The sequence below is a fragment of the Lytechinus pictus genome, chromosome 5 (assembly GCF_037042905.1).
Source record: "Lytechinus pictus isolate F3 Inbred chromosome 5, Lp3.0, whole genome shotgun sequence".
Taxonomy (NCBI): Eukaryota; Metazoa; Echinodermata; class Echinoidea; order Temnopleuroida; family Toxopneustidae; genus Lytechinus; species Lytechinus pictus.
The window spans coordinates 42,189,311-42,211,666 of record NC_087249.1 but is presented as its reverse complement, the minus strand read 5'-3'; positions in this window follow the sequence as shown (position 1 = coordinate 42,211,666).

The window sequence follows — 22,356 nt, the reverse complement described above, 5'->3', positions numbered from 1 at the left end:
TTGTACATAATGTCTGCTACTAAACATGATTTGAATCATCTTTTTTAAAAAATGACTGAAAAGGGAGTGCAAGTAAGATGGAGGGGGGGGGGGGGGAGGGAGAGGAGAAATCGAAGAGATACAAGATTAGAACTTGTTTTGTTTTTGTAGAGAGATGGATATTTCAGGGAGAAAATGGAGAAAGAGAGATGGAGAAAGATGAGGAGAGGAATCATAAGCAAGTTGTAGTGTGGAAATAAACGAAAATTGAAGAAATATAGATATAAAGGATAAACTGAAAGGGAGAGAGAAGGATATAAGGGGGAGGTTAAAACAAGAGTGTCGCTAAGGCGAGCACATAATACGCCCGCCTGTAACGCGGAAAATGGAGTTATTGGTCAAGCGAGATAAGTGAAAAGTGGCGACTTTACCTTTAGACGTAAAATCAATAGAATTCCTGGGATCTATGCTCATATCAGACAACCCAAATTATATGAGCCGAGGTTAAGTTAAACTAAAGTTATCGCATTAACAAGGACTTCAGAATAATAATAATAATAATAATTCAATACTTATATAGCGCCTAACAAAATTTCTCTAAGCTACATCACAAAACCTAACTACTTTTTTAATAACTTAATAAACTAAACTCACTTATCAACTTAACTACCTTACATAACTAAACATCCAACGTAACTACCTTACATATCTAAAATACTTACTTAACTACGGGCATATCATCTAAAATCATACTATTTACGGAAGAGATATGTCTTAAGTGCTACTTTAAAGGAACGTAGAGAAGAATGGGATCTTAAGCTAAGAGGAAGTGAGTTCCAGAGTGTAGGAGCCACAACTGAAAAGGCTCTGTCGCCTTGGGTGTGGGAGGTTGCCTTGGGAACAACTAAAAGGTTCTTGTTGGATGACCGAAGTGACCGGGAGGGTTGGTAGGTGTTGATCATGCTTGCGATGTATGAGGGGGACTTTCCTTGGATGCTCTTGAATGTTATGACGAGGATTTTGAAGATGATACGCTTTTCTACTGGTAGCCAATGCAGTTGCTTGAGTGATTTGGATATATCCTGTTTTCGAGGGACTTTCTTGACAATTCTAGCAGCAGTGTTCTGTATTCTTTGTAGCTGAGAGATGAGATTTTGCGGAAGTCCAAAAAGGAGACTGTTATTGTTGTCAAGCCTGCTGGTAATGAAGGCATGGACCAAGGCCTGCGTCGCTTGGGTCGTAAGGTATTGTCTGATCTGTCCTATTCTTTGAATGGCAATCATGGCAGAGCGACAGACTGCTGCAACATGTTCTTTCATCATAAGATGGCGATCCATTATGCATCCAAGGTTTCTTGCGTGGGAGGATGATTCAACTACCTGGTTTAAGATGAAAACATGTCACTGTGACCTTGACCTTTGACCTTTTGACCTAAAAATCGATAGGATTCCTGGGATCCATGCTAGTATCATACACACCACATTATATGAGCCTAGGTTAAGTAAAACTGAAGTTATCGCGTTAACAAGGAAAAGTCAATGGACAGACAGACGGACGGACACCGAGCATGATACCATAATACGTCCCGTCTAGGACGGGCGTATAATAAGAATAGGGAGAAAACAGACAACAGCTACCCTGGAACTGGGCTTCACTTTCCGATGATCACAGAACAAAACGTCAAAAAGTACACCTAACTCTGGCATTACACCATATCCTGAATAGTTTTCCCTGAATGATAGAAAAAGCAGTAAGTGACCTAATCACAGGGAAAGAAGTAAACTAGTTCTTGCCCAAATCCCTGTGGATCATGACCCAGTGTTAAAAAAAATGAATAAGCCATGATTTCCTTGTGATTGGTTTCGATTTCAAAGCTATAGCAAAGACAATACAAGGGAAGACTGACTGGACATTCAATAGAGCGGGTAATGAAACGCTCAGGAAGAGCGCCTTACAGCGTTGAGTAAGTAGACAGTCGTGTATCGCCATTTTGGGTTGTGTACAAAACATATGAGAGAAATTGTGGAGATCATCACATGTGGTATTATAATATTAACAATTAATATTTTATCCATCTCAATTGGTAGACTCTTAAAGGAGGGGAGGATCTTCTTGAAGACATCATTGGAAGACATCACTTTGCTATGTCCTCAAAGATAACACTTACAATATCCTCAAGAATATCACTTTGCTGTGCTCTAGTAGTAGAATTTAAATGTCTCCCCTCGGGCTTGTATTGCTTCTTGGCCAGTTGGCTAAAATCATCACATGTAGTATTATAATACTAACAATTAAAATTTCATCCATCTCAGTTGGTAGATACGTTAAGGAGGGGGGGGGGTAGCTCCTAACTTCTTCTTCGATAGATACCAGTCACGTTGGGGTAATAGTATCTTCTTGAAGAAATATAAGGACTTCGATCAAGGATCAAATATAAACTTCTCATATTAACATTCAAATGTATTCATGGTATTGCCCCTGCTTATCTTCAAGAACTTGTCCAGATTCATAAACCCAAGCGTAATCTCCGTTCTGGCTCACAAAATCTTCTCTCTGAAATTACTGTCAAGACCAAATCATATGGGGATCGGGCTTTCCAGAAAGCTGCACCAGCACTATGGAATTCTCTACCACCGACATTAAGAAACATTACCCAGCTTGAGAAATTCAAAGTTCAATTAAAAACCCACCTCTTTCAGAATGTTTGATTTAGTCAATCGCGCATAGAGACCTGTAGGTGTTATGCGTTTTTAAGAAATGTACTATTATTATTATTATTATTATTACTTCCGGATTCTGCATACCTAAAAATCCCTATTGTCTATCTCAATTTGTAGATAGGTAGATTTACACTCGCCAATTAAAATGTTTCCAGAGCATATCCAGTTTTAAGACGGTCTCTATCACACTTTTTGTGAGTTGATGCTTCTAAATTCATATACATAAATCTGTCTGCTTAAGGTGGAGAAACTACCTACTAAAGGGGGGGGGGTATATAACAGTGTAACTGTTCACACCCCCACTAAAAACAAATAAATAATTGCTGCAAATCCAGTGACATAGAAAATTTATATTATTAGTTTTATAACCTTGTATTCCCCATTTTCTGTAAATCCTAGATGCATCTGTCCTCCGATAAACAATCATGTGGTAGGCTATTAGCAAATTTACCATGAACTACATCTGCAGAAAGGAAATGCCCGGATTTGTTTGTACAATTCTAACAGATAGAGTTTCTCATTAACATTGGCATCGTGAACTTGGTCTGTGGTTTAATTGTTGACGGATTAGAGCATTTGACAACGTATATCCTGGTTTTTAGATACAAGCTGCTCTTCTTTCCGAAAATTGAAGGATTATGCAGTATCTATCAAATCCAAGGAGTAATTACAGTTGGTTGGGTCCTTCTATATCGGAAATACAGTTGCAGATAATTTTCGTCTTATACTAAAGGATCACTTGGAAAGAAAACAGTTTCAAATGTCAAATTATGACACGGCCTTTGCATCCGGAATAGACTTTGGTGAATATAACTGTGTCTTTTAAGCCTGTTCTGAGATGATTTACGATGAATGAGAATTATATTTATTTATCAGTGCCCTACTTTGCAGCCTCTCTTGCCAAATTTTTTTGTCTAAGATATACGGGTATGCAATAACGAAAAGCTATATCAGAGAATTGTCATTGTGGTTCAATATAAAGTAGCAATTGACACTGCATATAACTATACCAAGTCTGCCCCCCCCCCTCTCTCTCTCTGCCATACCACCTCTCCCTCTCCCCTCCCCCCTCCCCCCTCTTCTCAAGTCTATCTCAACATATACTTTACTGACAGAATACAGAGTGAAGTCTGGGTAAGCTTTTTGCAAGGAGAACCATCTTCCAAATCTTCTGTTAATCCTTTGTTATCGCTTCCTTCGGGCGAAGAAACGATATCTAACATCAATCGGCGAGCCGCCAGGCGAAAGTTGGACCCCGCTTACATAACGCGATAAGCCCCCTCGTAAAATCTGAGGTCAGAGATTTTTTGAAGGACCCTGCGAGGCACCCCCAAAAAAGACGTTCTCCCACATAACTTCTCTCCGAGCTCAGTTTTTTTTCAAAATTGAAACACGACTTGCTGTCCTTCTAACATCCATATCTCTTCGTACGTCTTTTATGTATGGTTGAACTTCTGAAATGATCCTCTTTGCATACATACCAAATACGTCACAATCTGATTTGACTCAACAAAATTACAAACGGAGGAAGTTGGAGATGGTATGTCTGTCTTTCTTACGTACATGTAGTTAAATCTTTCCCTGGTCGTACATGTTTTAGAAATTATAATAAGGTGAAAAAGCATACTTTGAGTTTTATTTTTATGCAAAAATCATTTGCGTGTTTACAATGGTCTTGATAATATAACGACAAATCTGCGGGGCATTTCTCTGGCGATTGTCGCATCGTGGAGTACCCTCCGGTGCCCCACGTACCGTACTCCTATTTGTGTAAGTTGAAAGTGAGTGAAATGAATGACGGGAGCTCCGTGCTCGCTCAGCTCTTGTCTCTGGATCGTTTTTGGAAAATAGCAGGGGCCGCGGAGCGAATAAATTTAATTTACAAACCAGTAAAAAGGATAACAAAGTACAAAAAATTGTTATTCTACATAATAAAGAACTTAAAAATAACATGTTTGGGACCACAAAGAAGTATACCCAGTTCTGTGTCAGGACGATTCATTTTAAGTTACAAAGTCATTTGGAAAAATTTACAAGCGAAGTTTTACAATTTTTAGAACAAAATAAAAGATGATTACAACTATTGAATTCATATTTTTAGTTTAATGTAAAGAAAAAAAGAAGGCTTCCAAAATATAAAGTGTCCAGACACCCACACCCCCCCCTTTTCTAAAACATTCTATTTCTATTCTAAATATATTTAGAAACACGAAATATCATTATGATTTTTGTTAGATTATGGGATTTTTTGTTTGTTTTAAGATTGTACTTTTTTTCTTTCTTTCATATCCTTTTTTCTTCATCATTCCATCCTTCCTCTTTGCCCCTTTTCTTATTCCATCTATCTTTATTCCCTATCTTTCTTTCCTGATCTTCTCTCTCTGTTCATTTTTCTTTCTTTCCTTCTTTGTCTTACTCTCCTTCCTTTTTTAAATTTTCTTTTTTCCCTTCATTTTTTCTTTCCTTAAACTTTTCTTTGCTTCCTTCTCCCTTTTCTTTGCGTTCTTTCTCTCCTTCCATTATTTTCTCTATATTTATTCTCTCCTCCCTTTATTTTTTCCTCCCTCTCTTTCATCCTTTCTTTTATTCTTTATTTTATTTTTTCCTTCTACTTTGTGTCCTTTTTTCTTTCTTTCCGGCCTCCCTCCCTTCCTTCCTGATTTTCTTCTTTCTTTATTTCTTTCTTTCAAAGAATGAAAGAAACATTTTTCTTTTATTCGTTCTTTCTTTCCTCCTCCTTTTTTCTTGCTTCTTTTTTTCTTTTCTCTCCCTTATGTTTTCTTTCACACATCTTCCCTTCCTTCTTTTCTTTTTCTTTCCTTCTTAATTCATTTCAAAGAATGACGGAAACGTTTTTTTCTTTTATTCTATCTTTCATCATTTTATTCTAACATTCCTCTTTTTTAAATATATTTTCCTTCATTTTCCCCTTCATTTTTTATTTCTTTCCGTTCTCAATTCAACTCTTATCTATCGCCCATTCCCTCCTTCCAATTCTGTACATTTTGTCCCAAGTCGAACACCGCGTAGCCTCCTTTGTTGATCTTTTTTTTTAAGACCTGGCTCGGTCGATCCGCTCATGCAGCGTACTTTGTCGATTGTCCCGTATTTCTTTTTGTGAAATCTGGTCACCCTGCATTCAGCTGGTTCCAAAACCAGATTTTCGTCTCCGAAATCGTGAGCCGCCATGTTTGCATAAAATTTGTGAAGCCGATGTGAAATGCATTATGGGTGAAAATGCTACTGCGCAAGCGCAAACCCGAGCTGTCGACCGCTTCGATCAACTTTCCTTAATATCTGATTTACGAGCGGCCTGTGTAATGCGCCATGAGGGACCCTGCTGAGAGGGGATTAGCGGTGCCGCGCATGGGGCAAAGCATTTGAGAGAGTCAGATCTCCTTCTGTTAATAGCTCTATGCTTTTTGCTTGATAGATGATGTTTCAGGCAGTCTCTATGGCATGAAACATCCCTATTCAATTCCACACATGAAATACCACACTTGGATTCTGAAATATATTACCTACTCCGCTAGACTTGTGCAAAAATACAATTTTCTCTCATGTAGTAATTAATTTCAGGAACTTGTAACTTAAACATCTTGCAATGAATACTATTACGGCAATACATGTACTCAACAATCATCGCTCTTGTATGTGCACTCATTCAGAAGATTAATTGATTTTTTTTAATTCAAATTTAATATTGATCAGTCTTTTCTGCAACAAAGTCCAAGCTTGTTCTACTATTCAACTAAATTTCTTGCCGCCCTTTCACACAGTAAAACAATCGTAATTTGAATGATGATTCCAATGAAAAATTAAGGCTAATGACAAATTTTAGCATGTGTGAACCCAAACTAGAATCACAAATGCTAATCACAATCACAAATTCAAATTCTACCCCACAGGTGAATTCCACTTAAGTTTCATTCAAATTGTGGTACAAATTTTCCATGTGAAAGGTCCGATAATTCTAAAGACGAATTGCAATCATCATTACAATGATTCAAGAGTCACGTGTGAAAAGACCCTTGGTTATCATCAGAAGGTAGTCATTCAACAGTAAGATTCTCCACACTTCATCACTGGTTCCTTATCCTATGACCTGCACCTGATCATGTGACCTTTGATCACCTGACCATTGCCTTCTTTTCTATTCCCAAAGATACGTATTTAGAATCAGCCAGGGTTATGGTTCTGCACTGAAATTAAGAATTTATTAGCTTAGGAAGAGAAATTATTTAAGGAGGTAGCATAGAAATCTCTTAAAGGGATGGTCCGGGCTGAAAATATTTATATCTTCATACAAAGAGTAGAATTCACTTAGCAAAATGCAGAAAATTTCATCAAAATCGCATAGCAAATAATAAAGTTATTGAAGTTTAAAGTTTAGCAATATTTTGTGAAAACAGTCGTCATGAATATTCATTAGGTGGGCTGATGAACTTTAAAATTCAATAACTTTGTTATTTGTTATCCGATTTTGATGAAAATTTTGGCATTTTGCTCAGTGAATTCTACTCTATTTATTAAGCTATACATAATTTCAGCCCGGACCATCCCTTTAAAAGTGTTATTTATCAGGCAATGACCTCTAATGAGCGAATATAGTGATGTCATTAAATACATGGTTTAACCCAGTTGTCTTTCTTCAATCAACAGCCCTTTCTTCTATGACAAGGATCTGTCCATTAGGTTCGCCCATTTTCTCAGAAATCATGACCTTCAAATGATTTCCCCCATTCACTTCTTCTATGCCAACGATGAACTATTAATCAGCTTCCCATTAATTCATTCTCATCAATGACATGGCAGGGAGAAAGGATTCAGCATGTAAAACCAAATTCTTGCAAAAGTAGAATAAACATCTAATATTCAATTGATTACAAACTTATAAACAAGGCAAAAGCGATTTTGTGTCTCGCCCACTTATGAAAATAACCAGTAATATCATGATTTGCGAGGGCACGCAACATAATTGTATCGGAACTTCATTGTGAAATGACTGGGATGGAATAACACTTGTCATGAGTCTTGCACGTAAACTTTAATGTTGACCTGAAAACGACCTTTGACCTTACCATGTGACCGCCGACTGCAGCATAACATGCAGGTCGCCAAAGTACATCTACCATCCAAGTTTGGTTGAAAAGTGACTTACGGTTGCGGAGTTAGGTGTCATAAGAGTCTTGCATGTAAACTTTAACGTTGACCTGAAAATGATCTTTGACCTTTAATACATGTGACCTCCTACTGCAGCCTAACATGCAGGTCCCCCAAGTCCATCTACCATCCAAGTTTGGTTGAAAAGTGACTTACGGTTGCAGAGTTGGGTGTCATAAGAGAGTCTTGAATGTAAACTTTAATTTTGACCTGAAAATGACCTTTGACCTTACCATGTGACCTCCGACTGCAGCATAACATGCAGGTCCCCCCAGTCCATCTACCATCCAAGTTTGGTTGAAAAGTGACTTAAGGTTGAGGAGTTAGGTGTCATAAGAGAGTCTTGCATGTAAACTTTAACGTTGACCTGAAAATGACCTTTGACCTTACCATGTGACCTCCGACTGCAGCATAACATGCAGGTCCCCCAAGTCCATCTACCATATAAGTTTGGTTGAAAAGTGACTTAAGGTTGCGGAGTTAGGTGTCATAATAGTCTTGCATGTAAACTTTAACGTTGACCTTTGACCTTACCATGTGACCTCTGACTGCAGCATAACATGCAGGTCCCCAAGTCCATCTACCATCCAAGTTTGGTTGAAAAGCGACTTACGGTTGTGGAGTTATGTGTCATAAGGTTTGTGACGAACGGACGACGGACGACATTTGGATCCCTAAGTCTCACCTTCACCTCTGGTGGGTGAGACAAAAATCAGTGACACGACACTTGCTCCTGCGACAATTGCTCCAGACTTTATTTTGTCTAAGATGTCGGGTTAGGGATAGGGTCTTAGGTCTGGTTTAGGGTTACCTTTGGGATAGGGTATCACTCCAGAGTAGAACTTAGTAATTTGATTAGTGTGTGGAATTAATAGCGGTGCAATTGTTAATGACTCAAATGTCATGGAACCCAATAAATCATTGTGAAATACACATTTCAAGTTGTGTGAAGTACTATTTTCCACTAATGTACAGAAAGAAAATAATGTTACAAATTATTCATACTCTAATTCTGCTCCTTGAAAGAAACCATCAACAAATGAGACTTTTCATTTTGGGAGTCAAAAATATTGTTGCAATGCCCCCACCCCTGACTACCAACTTTGAGCGTTGACTTGATGCCAGCAAAACCATGAGCAAAAGGCCATCTTTTCACCATACCCCTCCCCTTCCCTCTGCATACACTCTAAATCACAAGGATTTGAATAGTGACCAGCCGAATATTAGATTTAGTTTTAAACCGTTTAGATTTAAATATAAATCTAAAAGATTTGAATTCAAATCTTTTGAGATTTGAATGTTAATCCTAAAGATTTAAAATGAATCCAACATTCGGCTGGTCACTATCCACAGCCGATTTGGATTTATTTCAAATCCTTGGAATTAAGAGTGTACTTGTCACCTGGGCCCCGTCTTACAACGAGTTACGATTGATCCAATCAATTGTAGCTCTATGGAAATCCATCAGTGCCATAATTTTTTCTACAAGAAATTAGCAGATTGTCCTTTGTAAACAAAGGAGAATGCACCAAATTGTCAAGAAATCAATGAATTCATGGATATACATTCATATCTAGAAAATCTTTTGAACAAACATGCATTTTATATGTTGACTTTGCTGGCTTTCCATAGTTGCGATTGATCGGATCAATCGCAACTCTTTGTAAGATGGGCCCTTGGTGTACCTGAGCTCTACTTCCCCTAATCCAAAGGAAAAAAGGAAACAAGCAATATCCGAATATTCATCCAGTATGATATCAAATGGGTAGCTTTGAACGAGACACCTGTAGTGTCGAATTACTTTTGCAAATAGATATACTTAGTATGATATCTGTCTGAAATCTTTGAAACAGACACATATCATAAAAGATGACTTGCAGAAATAAATTTGTTTAGTGGGATTGAAACAGAGTAAGATAACGAATAGTGGGGGTGGATGGTAGGAAAAAATATAAAAGAGAGATACAGACACAGAGAGAGAGAGAGACAGTGAAAGCAAGAAAGAAAAAGGAGTGATTATTTATCATTGACTAATGGGAATAGGAGAAAATGGTCTACAAATTTTATACATTTACATGTATATAAGAGAGTGAATTACTTCATAGTTTTTAATAAACTCTTCATAACCGATATTACTTACCCCATTTTACCGGAGGTTATGAACTAATATTTCTCCTACTTTCGTCTGTTTCTCTTTCTCTTTTTGTCACCCCTGAAGTATTTCTCAGGTGAAACATTTCAGCCGGAAGGGGGGCAATTTGTATTTTCTTGGCAGGTCTGAATGGGCGCAGCGTGATTTGTGTACACATCTCCCGGGGCAGGCATCGGCCCTCAACAAAGTAGCCCCCCCACAACAAATTAGAACTGTGTACCTAACAGTGTTGTGATTGCGGATATTGGCATGTGGATTTAACCAGAGTTCCCGCCTAGCTAGGCTAGGCAGCTCTTTCTTCCTCCGCAAAATAAAGAAAAACTTTTCTTCATTTCATATCATTTCTTTTGTGTGTGTGTCAAACTTTTGCAATAATTATGCATTTCTCTCAAAATAGAGGATTTGGGAAACAAGAATTGAATTCCATTTGTGTCCAGGAGCTATTATTCTTTCTGCTATAAAGAAATTTGAAGACTATACATCAAACGGTAACTCTGTTTCTTATAGGTTCTCTATACCACTGGGAAGTAGGGTCTTATATTTAGTACCAGGCAATAAAAAGTCAACTTTACTCAGGCCTAGGAAAGATTTAAGCGCATAAAGAACATTGTCATATTGAAAAAGCTTTGGGAAAATAATTAACATAGGAAAGTGATCTAAAAGAGGAAAAGTTAACGAGGAAAGATAAAACAAAAGTATAAGAGATACACAAATGGGTTGATAGCAGGAAATGGAAGTAATCCACTCTATTCTTTATACATGTATATTTTATTATATGAAAATTGATATATTTTTATCTTTTCCTCATCACCATGCTAAACAAATATTGATTCCGCCCTGAAGATGTGGAACTGCCATTGTTGAAACCTAATACGATTTGATAAAGAGTCTCCTTATAAAATCAATAATTCATTTAACAAAATACAAGAGAAATAATGAGTGAATGGCATTACCAAGTGCATCATTTGCATATGACTGTGTTGTGCAAAGAACTGTTTTGCATAAAATCATTCTTATTTTACATCACATCTCAATAAAATTACCAGAGTTGTACTTGGTTGATTTTTATCTTTTTATTCAAATTAAGTTTTTGTTGGGGTAGACTTCCCCTTCAACAGTAAACTGAGATTTCTGAAAGGGATCGGATTAAGGGATTAGAGTGGTATCTATTAATGATGATTTAGAAATTAATGAAATCAGCAGGGGGCAGAAACATGTGAGAATTATAGCATTTATTCCTGAATACAGTCTCAAGCAACAGTGCCCAAATTTCCATTTTCCTCCCGGGTATCAAGTGGTGAATGTATATAAATGCCTCATACCGAGTATATTTACTGTTATGTCTGGGAACCGAACCTATAACCTTGGCATTTCAAGTCGACCAGTTTAACCACTCACAACAGCAATGATTCTTTTAAACAATACACTGAAAAGAAAAATAGAGAAACAAACAAATAGATGAGGTCAGGGGAAAACAAAACCTGTTCACATCTGCCCAATCAAGAAAAATATCCTTAAATTACAAGAAGTTGTACAGGTCTCAAAATACCCAAGGATTATTTCACGCATTCCCATTTGCCGAAACCTGATGCAGCTCTTGTGGTTTAAGTCATGAGTGTGCGACTAGACCTAAGCATTTCATTACAGAACAATGTTCAATCTCTGTGCCTCATTTCAACATTTAAACTTAAGACCAAATGAGCCAGTGGGATGTAGAAGTTTGGTTTCATACTGCAACTGAAACTGCAACCTGGTACAAATTCCTGCTTAATTTCTTGTAATTTTGAAGAAAAAAAATTAATTTCATCTTTTGGGATGTTATGAGTAATTTGCTTACATGCATACTGGCAAAATGATTTCATTTTATCAGGTCAAAATACACCCAACCAGGGCCCTGTTGCACAAAAGTTACCAATGGTAACTTGCATGGAATCCTTGATTCTGATTGGCTGTTGCCAAAGTCACCATAATAGTAACTTTTCTGCAACCGGGGACTAGGTATTTTTTTCTCTTGGGGCAAGTGTGAAGACATCCCTAGTCAACACAGCTCAACATCCCACTGGTTCATTTGGTCCTAAGTTTACTTTTCAAACAAGTCTGTGGTAGCCTTAAGGTCTCCCCCGCATCTAAGAGGAAATGAGACTTGTCCCATACAAGGGGGCGCTGTGGGACGTCCCTTACGTCACATCTTTTTCTTCTAAGGTTCCCCTCACGAAATTGTTCACCAAAATATTTCCACTTTCCATGTTTTCAAACATTCTAGAGGTCACTTTTAATATCTGTATAGTCTTCAGTTTAAACTATGACATATTACACTATGTAATGTATGAGAGATTTCATTTGCTCAATATAACTTAGTTTCTTTTCATATTATTTTGGGTAACATTTCTATGAATTCCCCAGTCAAACCTTTAGAAATCATTTGGTACGTCATTTTTCATGATCTATTTTTCTGTTGAAGCTTTAGTTCTTTGCAGGATGTGATTGTGACGCACAATATCTCAACAACATAGTATTATTTGAATTTACATTCTGTCATAATTTTAAACGAAATTTGAACATCTTCATTTCTAAATCAGTGCCCTGTAACACACATTTTACAGTAACAGTAAATAGCAAATATGAAGAGGTATAATTTTTTGCATTTATTTCATTATAGGGCACAGAACTCATAAATGGGAATCAAACATTATTTTATCATTTCTCATTTAGCCTGTAATGATTTCTTTCTGATGTTTCATATTTTATTGTAATATTCAAAATCAGGGACAAGCCAGTCCTAAACAATACTTATATTGATATCCCATCCCATAATATTTGATAAATGAATTAATCAATTACAATATATTTCAAAATATAAATCACACTTTTCCATATCTTGCATGAACATCCTAGCATAATATATTTCAGAACTAACAAAATTCAATTTCTACACTTTTTTAAGACACCATCGAAATTCAAATATGGAACAAGCTGAATTTCACATTTACTTCTCTGAAATAGGAAATCATTTATTTTCTTAACCAAACTATTCTAGGAAAATTAGGTTGCCAAAACAAAGGGACACTGTTGGACATCTTATAAGACACTTTGCTGAGGTCCGATTTGGGTATTTTCTCAGCCATTATACTTTATTCATCTCTGCATGCCAAATAATAATGAATGCATTATATTCAATCGACCTTATTGTTAGTTATTGTTAAACTCCATAGGTGATAAATATGAGTCATTATGAATGAAGCTTAAGTTTATTTTCACTTCTCATTATCTTTGGATATTTTTAGTTAAATTGACTGAAATTCTATCTTTCACAGAGTCCACAGGTTGAATTTCCAAGAAGAAAGTAATATTATAAGGCAAGTGATTGAGGATTATGATAAGAACTTGTGAAAATCCAAATATAGAATTTATACCATAAATAGAATTATCATACATGTACAAATAGTAGAAACAAAGATGATGTCGATAGAAATGCATTAATATGTCACACCACAGTGTAAAAACGCTGTTCGAAATTTCAAGCAATGTTTAAGCCTGTCACTCTAACGACCATTGTTTAAACTAGTTTAGTGGAAACTAGTTCAACGTGTAGTGAGAACGGTCGAAGCGATCTTCCAAACCGGTTCAGAAATCCACCTCGCGATGTAGTTTTCAAGATCGCTTTGCCTAGTTAAACTGGTTTTAGCGTGAGGACACAACCATTCTTCGGGAAGCGATCTTCGCACATTTTGAGCGCGCTACTCCACACGACAGGTGTAGAATGCCTATGCTGCGGTTTCGATTTTTGCGCAAAACGTGTCAACCCACTGAGAGCATTTTCATAGCAACAAGATTGCTTTACATGAAGTGATTTTGAAAACCACTTTCGTGTGATCAAGTGGGAACGCTAGCAAAGCGATTTTACAAACTGGTTTCCTGAATCGGTTTCCAGTAAACTAGTTTTAGAAAGCGTAATGAGAACGGCCTCTAAGTTACTTGGAGAAAGCAAGCAAGCAGTGTACAAGCTGGGTTAGCTCCATTAATACCCTTCATAAACCCAATAAAACCCGATTATGCCGCTAATAGCAGCATAATTTGGTTGTAAAATCAGAGGACAAGAGTTATCCGCATTATTCTGATGCTGCTATTATCCGCATAATAGCGGCATCGGGACAAGATTTTGAGTTTATGAACGTATTTCCAAATAATGTGGATAATTGCCATGGTGCGGTCACAAGGTCACCCTTTTCCAACACAACCGCATCATAGGGGGTGTGTCCAGTTGTCATGACGATTATCCGCCTTTTTCAGGACGGGCGCTCGTAAAAATAATGCGGATAATTTTCGGAGTTTGTGAACGCAATTTTTATTGAATTATCCGCATTACTCTTAGGCGGCTAATTGGAGGATAGGTTTTATTGGGTTTATAAAAGGGGTATTAGACTTAAGGTGTACCGGAACTATCTGGAGTCTGATGAATCACTTATCAATGGACGATTACAATCCAACCTCCAAGCTCTAATAATAAATCAGGGTTGATTGCGTTCAGACACAGATAAAAAAGGAATCACTGCATCATCTGCATGTCATACATCTTTTTCAGCTTTTCAAGTTTGCGTTTTGAAAGATTTATATTTTAACAACTGACGAAAAGTTGATTAAACACAACCATGGTATGAACTAAACACCTACATGTATGAAAGCATGATTCTATGGTCAATAAGTGTTGATTAAACAAAACAATGGTATGAACTAGATGTCATTGCAACTAATTTTATGGTTAAAAAAAAGGAAAAGATTAATTGCAACCATGGTTATAAAAAACAGTGACTCTTCAGTTAAAGTGTGTTGATTAAATGCATTCATGGTACGAACCAAACACCTTTTCAAACCATAATTCCAATCGTACAAAATTGGTGATTTAAACGTAGCCTAGGAGCGAGGGGAAGAGGGGTTTAAGAGATGGGGCAGGTGTGGGGGGGCATGGGTGATGAGTGTGGGGATCCCTCTCAATTATCTTGACCCATCCAGTCACGGGGGTTCAATGTGCTACGTCCAATTAGGTCGCACCGATCCATGGCAGACAACAATACACCTCTCTAATGAGTGAGGGGGAAATGGCACATTTTCTTCCACTAACATCCAATTCTTCCCTCGATGATGAGGGTGACTTTACCGTTAATAACTTCTGTCTCGTTGTAAACGTCCATGTGTTCAGTTTGAAGGAAAAAAATAAGAAAAAAGGTGAACTGTAATTTCTCAGTTGTTCTATGGATTCAAGCAGTGAATAAATTAGATGAAATTATTAGTTTTGTTTCATGTGAATCTAACATTACATTTCAACAAAATTGAAGTGATCGATTATAATATCAATTTTTACTTGACTGATTTCTGATAAGATTTGATATTAATGGTTGCTGTGATTTTGTGCCTACTTTTGAGTAAAATTTATTTTTCATAACAGAAATTCTTCAAAAACAGTAATGGTATACCAATTAGCAATATAAAAAAAATGAATCCTCAAATTTTATTCCATTCATGTTTGAGATGTGCCTTTTGTACAAAAAAACGAAGATCAAGGATCCAACTTTTTAGATTTTGACACAATGATTGCAAAAATATAACAAGCATCGCAAAAAATGTCATGGTTAATATGGGATCATTTGAATTTTTAACTACTTAGTCACTAAAAGAAACACTGAATCGATAAAGGCATTGAATACAATATCAAATAAATGATAAGCAGGTATGAATAGATATATCATGTAATGTATGTCTCGAAATTGAAGAGAATAAAATTTTGATTGGAATATCAATGTGATAAACCTACCACACAGGTGATGATGGATGATGGTGGGAATAGGAGTCTGTTCAGACGATTTTTATCTGGGGACAATTTCACAGAGACTTACAATTATTCTAACTTTGCCATTATTGTAACTTCCATGGAATCATTGATTGTGATTGGCTCCTGAGCCCTGTTACCATGGTGGTTGCTATAATATCAAAGTTACCATAGTTGTAACTCTTTATGAAATGGGCCCTTGATTAGAAAGGAATCTAGATAAAAGGAATAACTGGTAGGGCATATACACACAAAATGTAAATTGCCAATTCGTATCTGCCAACTCGTCCACTCACCACATGGTCTACTTTCATTTAGTCTAATGCCATTTCATCCATCGACATTTCGTCTAACAACCATTTGGTCCAATAACCATTTGATCCAATCATCACTTCGTCTAATCATCACTTCGTCTAATCACCATTTTTGTTTATGACCATTTCGTCTCATAACCAGTTGGTCTAATATCGATTTTATTTTCATTCATTTTGCACAATTAACACTTAGTCCAATTAGACCAAATGGTATATGGACTGAATGGCTATTGGACCAACTGGTTATTAGACTAAATGTTGAGTGGGCAGATTGGCAATTAGACCATGTGGATAGTGGACGAACTGATGGTATACCAAATGATAGTAGACGAGTTGGCAATTGGACAAATTGGCATTAGACGAATTGGAAACAAACCCACACAGAGTCAGTGGTGGGTCAAGAGCACCCCCCCCCCCCCATGGGAAAAAGTGAAACTTTTCGATAAAGACAATGAAAAGTGATAATGAATGCCCTTGGTAATGGGGTGGGGACATAACTGGAGTGATCCTGTGTGTGCTAGCTACCCCCCCCCCCTGTGATTCCTTGATCCACTGATACATATGGATCGACTGGTACATAAGATGACATATTATAAAATGAAGAAGTATATAAAATATATATATTTTTTCATTTAAAGTGACAGCTGGCAAATCATGGGTAAGACAGTATGGATATCCATCCAAGGCTTCTTTCCGCTGTATATCTTTATAGAACTAATGTTGTAGAAAGATTTTGCTATCTATTCCATAGTTAACAAAATCCTGTTTCGCTATAAAGAAACAACTACCAAGATGTTTCTCCATGGCTTCTTAATACCTTGGTCACATTTGTTCTACGGCGGCCGTACAGCGAGTCGAAAACAGCCGTTTTAACATTTTTTTGTACTAGCTACATATAGTTGGTTTGAATTAAAATGAATAAAACGGCCGTTTTCGACTCGCTGTACGGCCGCCGTAGAGCAAATGTGACTGAGGTATTAAGCATCAGTCTTTTACCTCCACAGATGAAGCAACTACTGACAAAAAAGACCATATTTTGTCCTATCATGGCAGTTCTCATTAAATTCCTTCTTGATTAAACTAGGGTATGGAAAAACACTGTTTTCACTGCCTCTCATAAGGATGCAGATTTGTGATTCTCTAGTGGTGATACAACAAGGTTTCCCAAGTCTGAATACAGCAACAGACCTTCTATCACACGGGCAGACGAGAGGCAGACAAGTCCTGCGATAACCCCTACCCCACCCCATTGACCAATCTCTCAGTTTACCCTGATAGGGTTTGAGTGGCTGATAAGCAGCATATCCCTGGTGAAGATCATGTACAGGAAACCACTTCCCACCAAGTTCAAGTGTTGCAATTGCAACGTGATTTGCTTGATGATCGGGGTTATATCCGCCCTTCATCAGGTGCTAAGTGCTCAATGTGAGGATTATTTTTTCTTATAGATCATGAAAATATGTCTTCCTTATCAATTATTTTGGGGAAATCCATTTCAAATATCTAAATCAAATCATTTAAACCATTTACCGAAATACAACATTTTAATTCCATTATCAATAGTTAATACAGGGAAGGAACAGTACCTTGCTCCTTGTTAGAGTCTTTCTCTCGGAGACCTTCACAAAGGATTCTAAAAGGGTTAACCTCTCTTAAAATCTTTCATTCAGTAAAAAGGCCCATACAATTCCTAATTCTTCTAATATTTTGTAATTTATCTCTTTACCGTTCATGAGAGATAGCATCAGGATTATTAAACAAAACTGGCATCTTTTTAAACAAATAATAATTATATGTCTATCACTTCATCCAAGACATATGAACCTGGTGTATAATATGGGCGATTAAAGAATGGCTCAATCACATTTCTTCGTTACGTCAAGAAAATAAAGTCAGTTGAAATTAAATGTAGGCAAATTACTCCACTGCCACCCCACCCCCCAAATTTTGAATTCTTGATATACTGTATATATAATAAAATATCAAAAGGGGGGAAAAGTCTCTACGGATGACGTGCATCCCAGCTGAGGTACTGTAGTCTGTACATGACGACTCCTTACCATCAGCCGCCTCCTGTCCTGGCCAATTAGGTGAACATACGCCTCAAAAACACATTGCCATGGCAACAGGCGCAGCAGGTGCAACGGCACAAAGCCCAATCACTACCTTTTAAGTCTTCGCCAAGTGAAACAAGGCAGAATGGAAAAGACAAAAGGTCTGGCTAATCCAGGCCGGGATTAAGAAGAAGACACCGTTCTTCTGCCATCCCCCATATCCTATATGAAGCAAAAGGAGAGTAATTTGCAGAACTAGAGAAGCTCCAATTTGGGGGATCCCTCTTTTCCTTCTATATATATACACGAAGCGGCGGCTTTTCAATGCGTGCCACTTGCTCGGACAGTCATGCTCAGTCACGCTGGTCGTGGGGTGGTTGTCTTGGCGATTAAGCAGGATGATCAGAAAAATGAGCCAGGTTACCGTGATGAACCTGTTGTCAGTTTGACAATGGGCTGGATCATATGGGCGATCATTATTCTTGACCAAAACAAGTTGTCCAGGGACCTGTTTCACCAAAAAGGTTACAACTATTGTAACTTTACCATTATATGGTGACTATCATGGACATCTTGGTTATGATTGGCTTTGAGTTCTTTCACCATGGAAGTTGCCACAATGGCACATTTTCCATAGTTAGAACTCTTTGACACAGGGTCTCACCCCCTTGCATAATTTCTTTTCAAATTTACAGGATTCCCCCAGATCAGTTGTGAATGGTGACCAGCCGAACATTGGGATTATTTTGAATCATAAGGATTATTTTTTTTAATCTTTGAGGACTCAATTGAAATATTCTGTACACTTACCATTTTCTTGCACACCTGTTCGCCGTGAACGCTGTAGCGTAGATACTACACCTAAAGTGTAGAAGACCACATCAAGCATTATACACCGGTGTTGAAATTACGGTGCTAGTTAAAAAAACTCCCAGTGGTGTTATATTCATAATCCTTGGTGTAATCTTGAACACAAGGGCGTGGTCTTCCATTAACGCTGCCAAGTGGAATTCTTAAAGGGGTACTCCGGGATGAAAATAATTATACCTAAATAAATATAGTATAAAATTCATTGAGCAAAATGCTGACAATTTCATAAAAATCTGATAACAAATAAAGTTCTTGTTAAGCAATATTTTGTAAAAAAACAGTTACATGTACGTCATCATGAATATACATTAGGTGGGCTGATGAAATCACATCCCTACTTTCCTTTTTCTGATGTTACTACATGAGAACATAACTATTCCATATTTTCATACATACATACATGACATGTCTCCCTAATGATAAAATAAGTTGCAGCAATGAATATTCAATGCATTAAATCAGTTGTCAAGTTTTTTTATCCTTGGGGGACAAAATTTGAATAAACATAATTCCATATGATAAGTGGGGATGTATGACATCATCAATGCTCTTTTAGTATTCATGAAGATATAGAACTCTTTCACCTAAATAATGCAAATCTTTAAAATGTTGTTATTGCTTGTACAATTTTAATCAAATCTTTTAGTGTCTTTTTTTTTTTGAATTTTCCTTATCTGTTCAAATCATATGATTTTCAGTCTGGAGTACCCCTATAACACTCCTGAGTTCAAGAGTGGAGTTTTCTTCATGTGAGAATGAAATCCCACTTTAACACCAGTGTTGTTCCATTCTCAGTGCTCACCTACACTCGTGAGTATGATCATTAGTGCAATATGTCAAACATAATTATATTCAATGAATATAACATACAGGGAAAATAAGCTCCTGATCACATATTTCTTACTTCCACTAAAACATTTAGAGACCACCAGTATGTAAACTAGATTAAGATTTCAAGAAATGATGTTATACACTATAGAATCGCAGAAAATGGGGAACTATTTAGGAAATTATTTATTTTCTTTTTTTTTTCAAATGGAATACGGCTATGTTTAATAGGTCATATAAGGAGAATGCGGTGTTCTAAATACACAAAATTGCTACATGCAGACGTTACAGCGAATACAAACTCACTATGAAATGGTATACTCCAAATATAATGTCATATATCATATATGTATACAAAAATGTTTATCCACATGTGCATATGAACATGAAGTAGTGATGTCATGATAGGTCTTGTCAAGCGTTCCCATAGGAGTAAGATATTAACCCCTTGGATTTCACCCCCATAAAGACAAAGCGTTTTTCTCCAACAGATGGGCTGTTCACACGATACTGTTAAAGATTAAAAAAAATAATTTGTTACATGGGCAGAGGCACTCTCTACCACAGAATACATATAAAAGGGCTATGTTCATATGGCTGCTGATCTTACAGTCAAACTTTTAAAATTGAACTTGCAATTTAAATGTGAACATGTCTCGACACACGTACATGTACATGTAAAGGCTTATGACAGTGGTGGGTGAAAACAGCTCACTATTAAATCAAATTCAGTTTCGATTTTCTGTAAACTTGAATGAGTATGCTCCCAAAAGCTTTGAAACCACATGCCAACAGGCACATACAGGAATAGACCAAAGATCAATCCGTTGTCTGTCATGTGAACCTTGCTATTTGGCCCTCTACGGATTAATAATGATGTAGGCCTGACCTTGAACGACCCCCTTGACTGGTAGATTCTTCCTAATGCAGAAACAGAGTTGGATGATTAATCAAGGTGCCCTGTTCAGATGACTGCCTGTTAAAACCTTGAAGTTCATATAGTTCCTCAGGTGAAGGTCAAGCGAGCTCGGTTATGTTCACACAAGATGTTAATCCCAAAATATGAGCAATAAATCCATGCATTTTGTAATAATGCTATAGTCACACCAATGTAACCAACTCCCACCTGACCGATGATATTCTATTTGTGGAAATGATTTCACCAGTGTGAACAGTTTCTATATTAATAACACTGCGCAGTTCTGACGATAATTAACTCCTTCAGTAATACTCCTTCCTTAATACAAAGATTACTTTGGGAGATCGTGCTTTCGCCTGCTCAGCCCCAACATTATGGAATGGCTTGCCATATGTAATTAGATCCTCTCCATCAGTAGAAACGTTCAAACATAGACTAAAAACCTATCTTTTCCATTAATTCCCTACTTTCTTTTGTTCTCTCATCTAAATTTGTTTTCAAGCATTTCATAAGCTCTTAATTACAGCGCAGAAATATATATGCACATAGTTTCTGCGCTAAACAAATCAGTATATTATTATTTTTTTGTTATACTAATTTTATTCAGCAAATAAATCCAAATAGATCATACCCATTTTTGGCTTTGTTTTTCCAAATTTGATCTCACAAACAGGGAAGGGGAGACTAATTAATTTTGTCATGCATGTTCCACGGTAAACTTCGATAAGATCATTGATTATGAAACATTACTAAGAACCTTGTTGTTTTTAAGTGATTTGGGCATTCTTAATTGTGAAAGGTCTGTTTTATCCAACAGCTCACACATTAACTGTGTACTTCCACATCATAATCGAGGAAAGTAATCAGATATGACAACTTATGAGACAAAATTTTTTTATGAAATCTTCTCCTAGTTTGAAAAGCATTATTTTTACATTTGATTTTATTTTTACTCATTGATCACATTCATATCAAATTTGCACAAACGCAAACTTTTTCGACTGCCGTACCAACTTCTATTCCGGTGACAAGAACTTGCTTGGACCTAACTGTTCCTCTCAGGTTCTGTGTCTAACCATGATCCCTGAAGTTCTCAAGGGGAATTGCCAATACTGTAATTCTGGGTGATTGAATACAATGTGCCCAAAATATACAGTTCTACAATCTAGATCGATTTCAATACTTCACAGCACTTACTGAGAGAAATGGAGAGATGAATACGTTTATACACCTGTCATAAGTTCACATCATGAAAAGGGTGAAGTGATATGGCATGGAGTTAGGATACATTAATGTAACGCCCCCCCCCCCCCTCCTCCCTCCCGGAAAAATACCAAACCAAACTGGGGCAGGAGGTACTCAAAAGGTGGTTTCAGACCGCCTCGAAGTTCGTCAGTTCCAGGTATTCTCTGATCGGGAAATTTACCCCGATCAGAAAATACCAGGTATTTTGGTAATGTGAAAGCAAACTACACGTAATTTCCCCCGAAAGAAAATACCCGCTAAATAGTAGGTACTTGGCGAAATTACGAG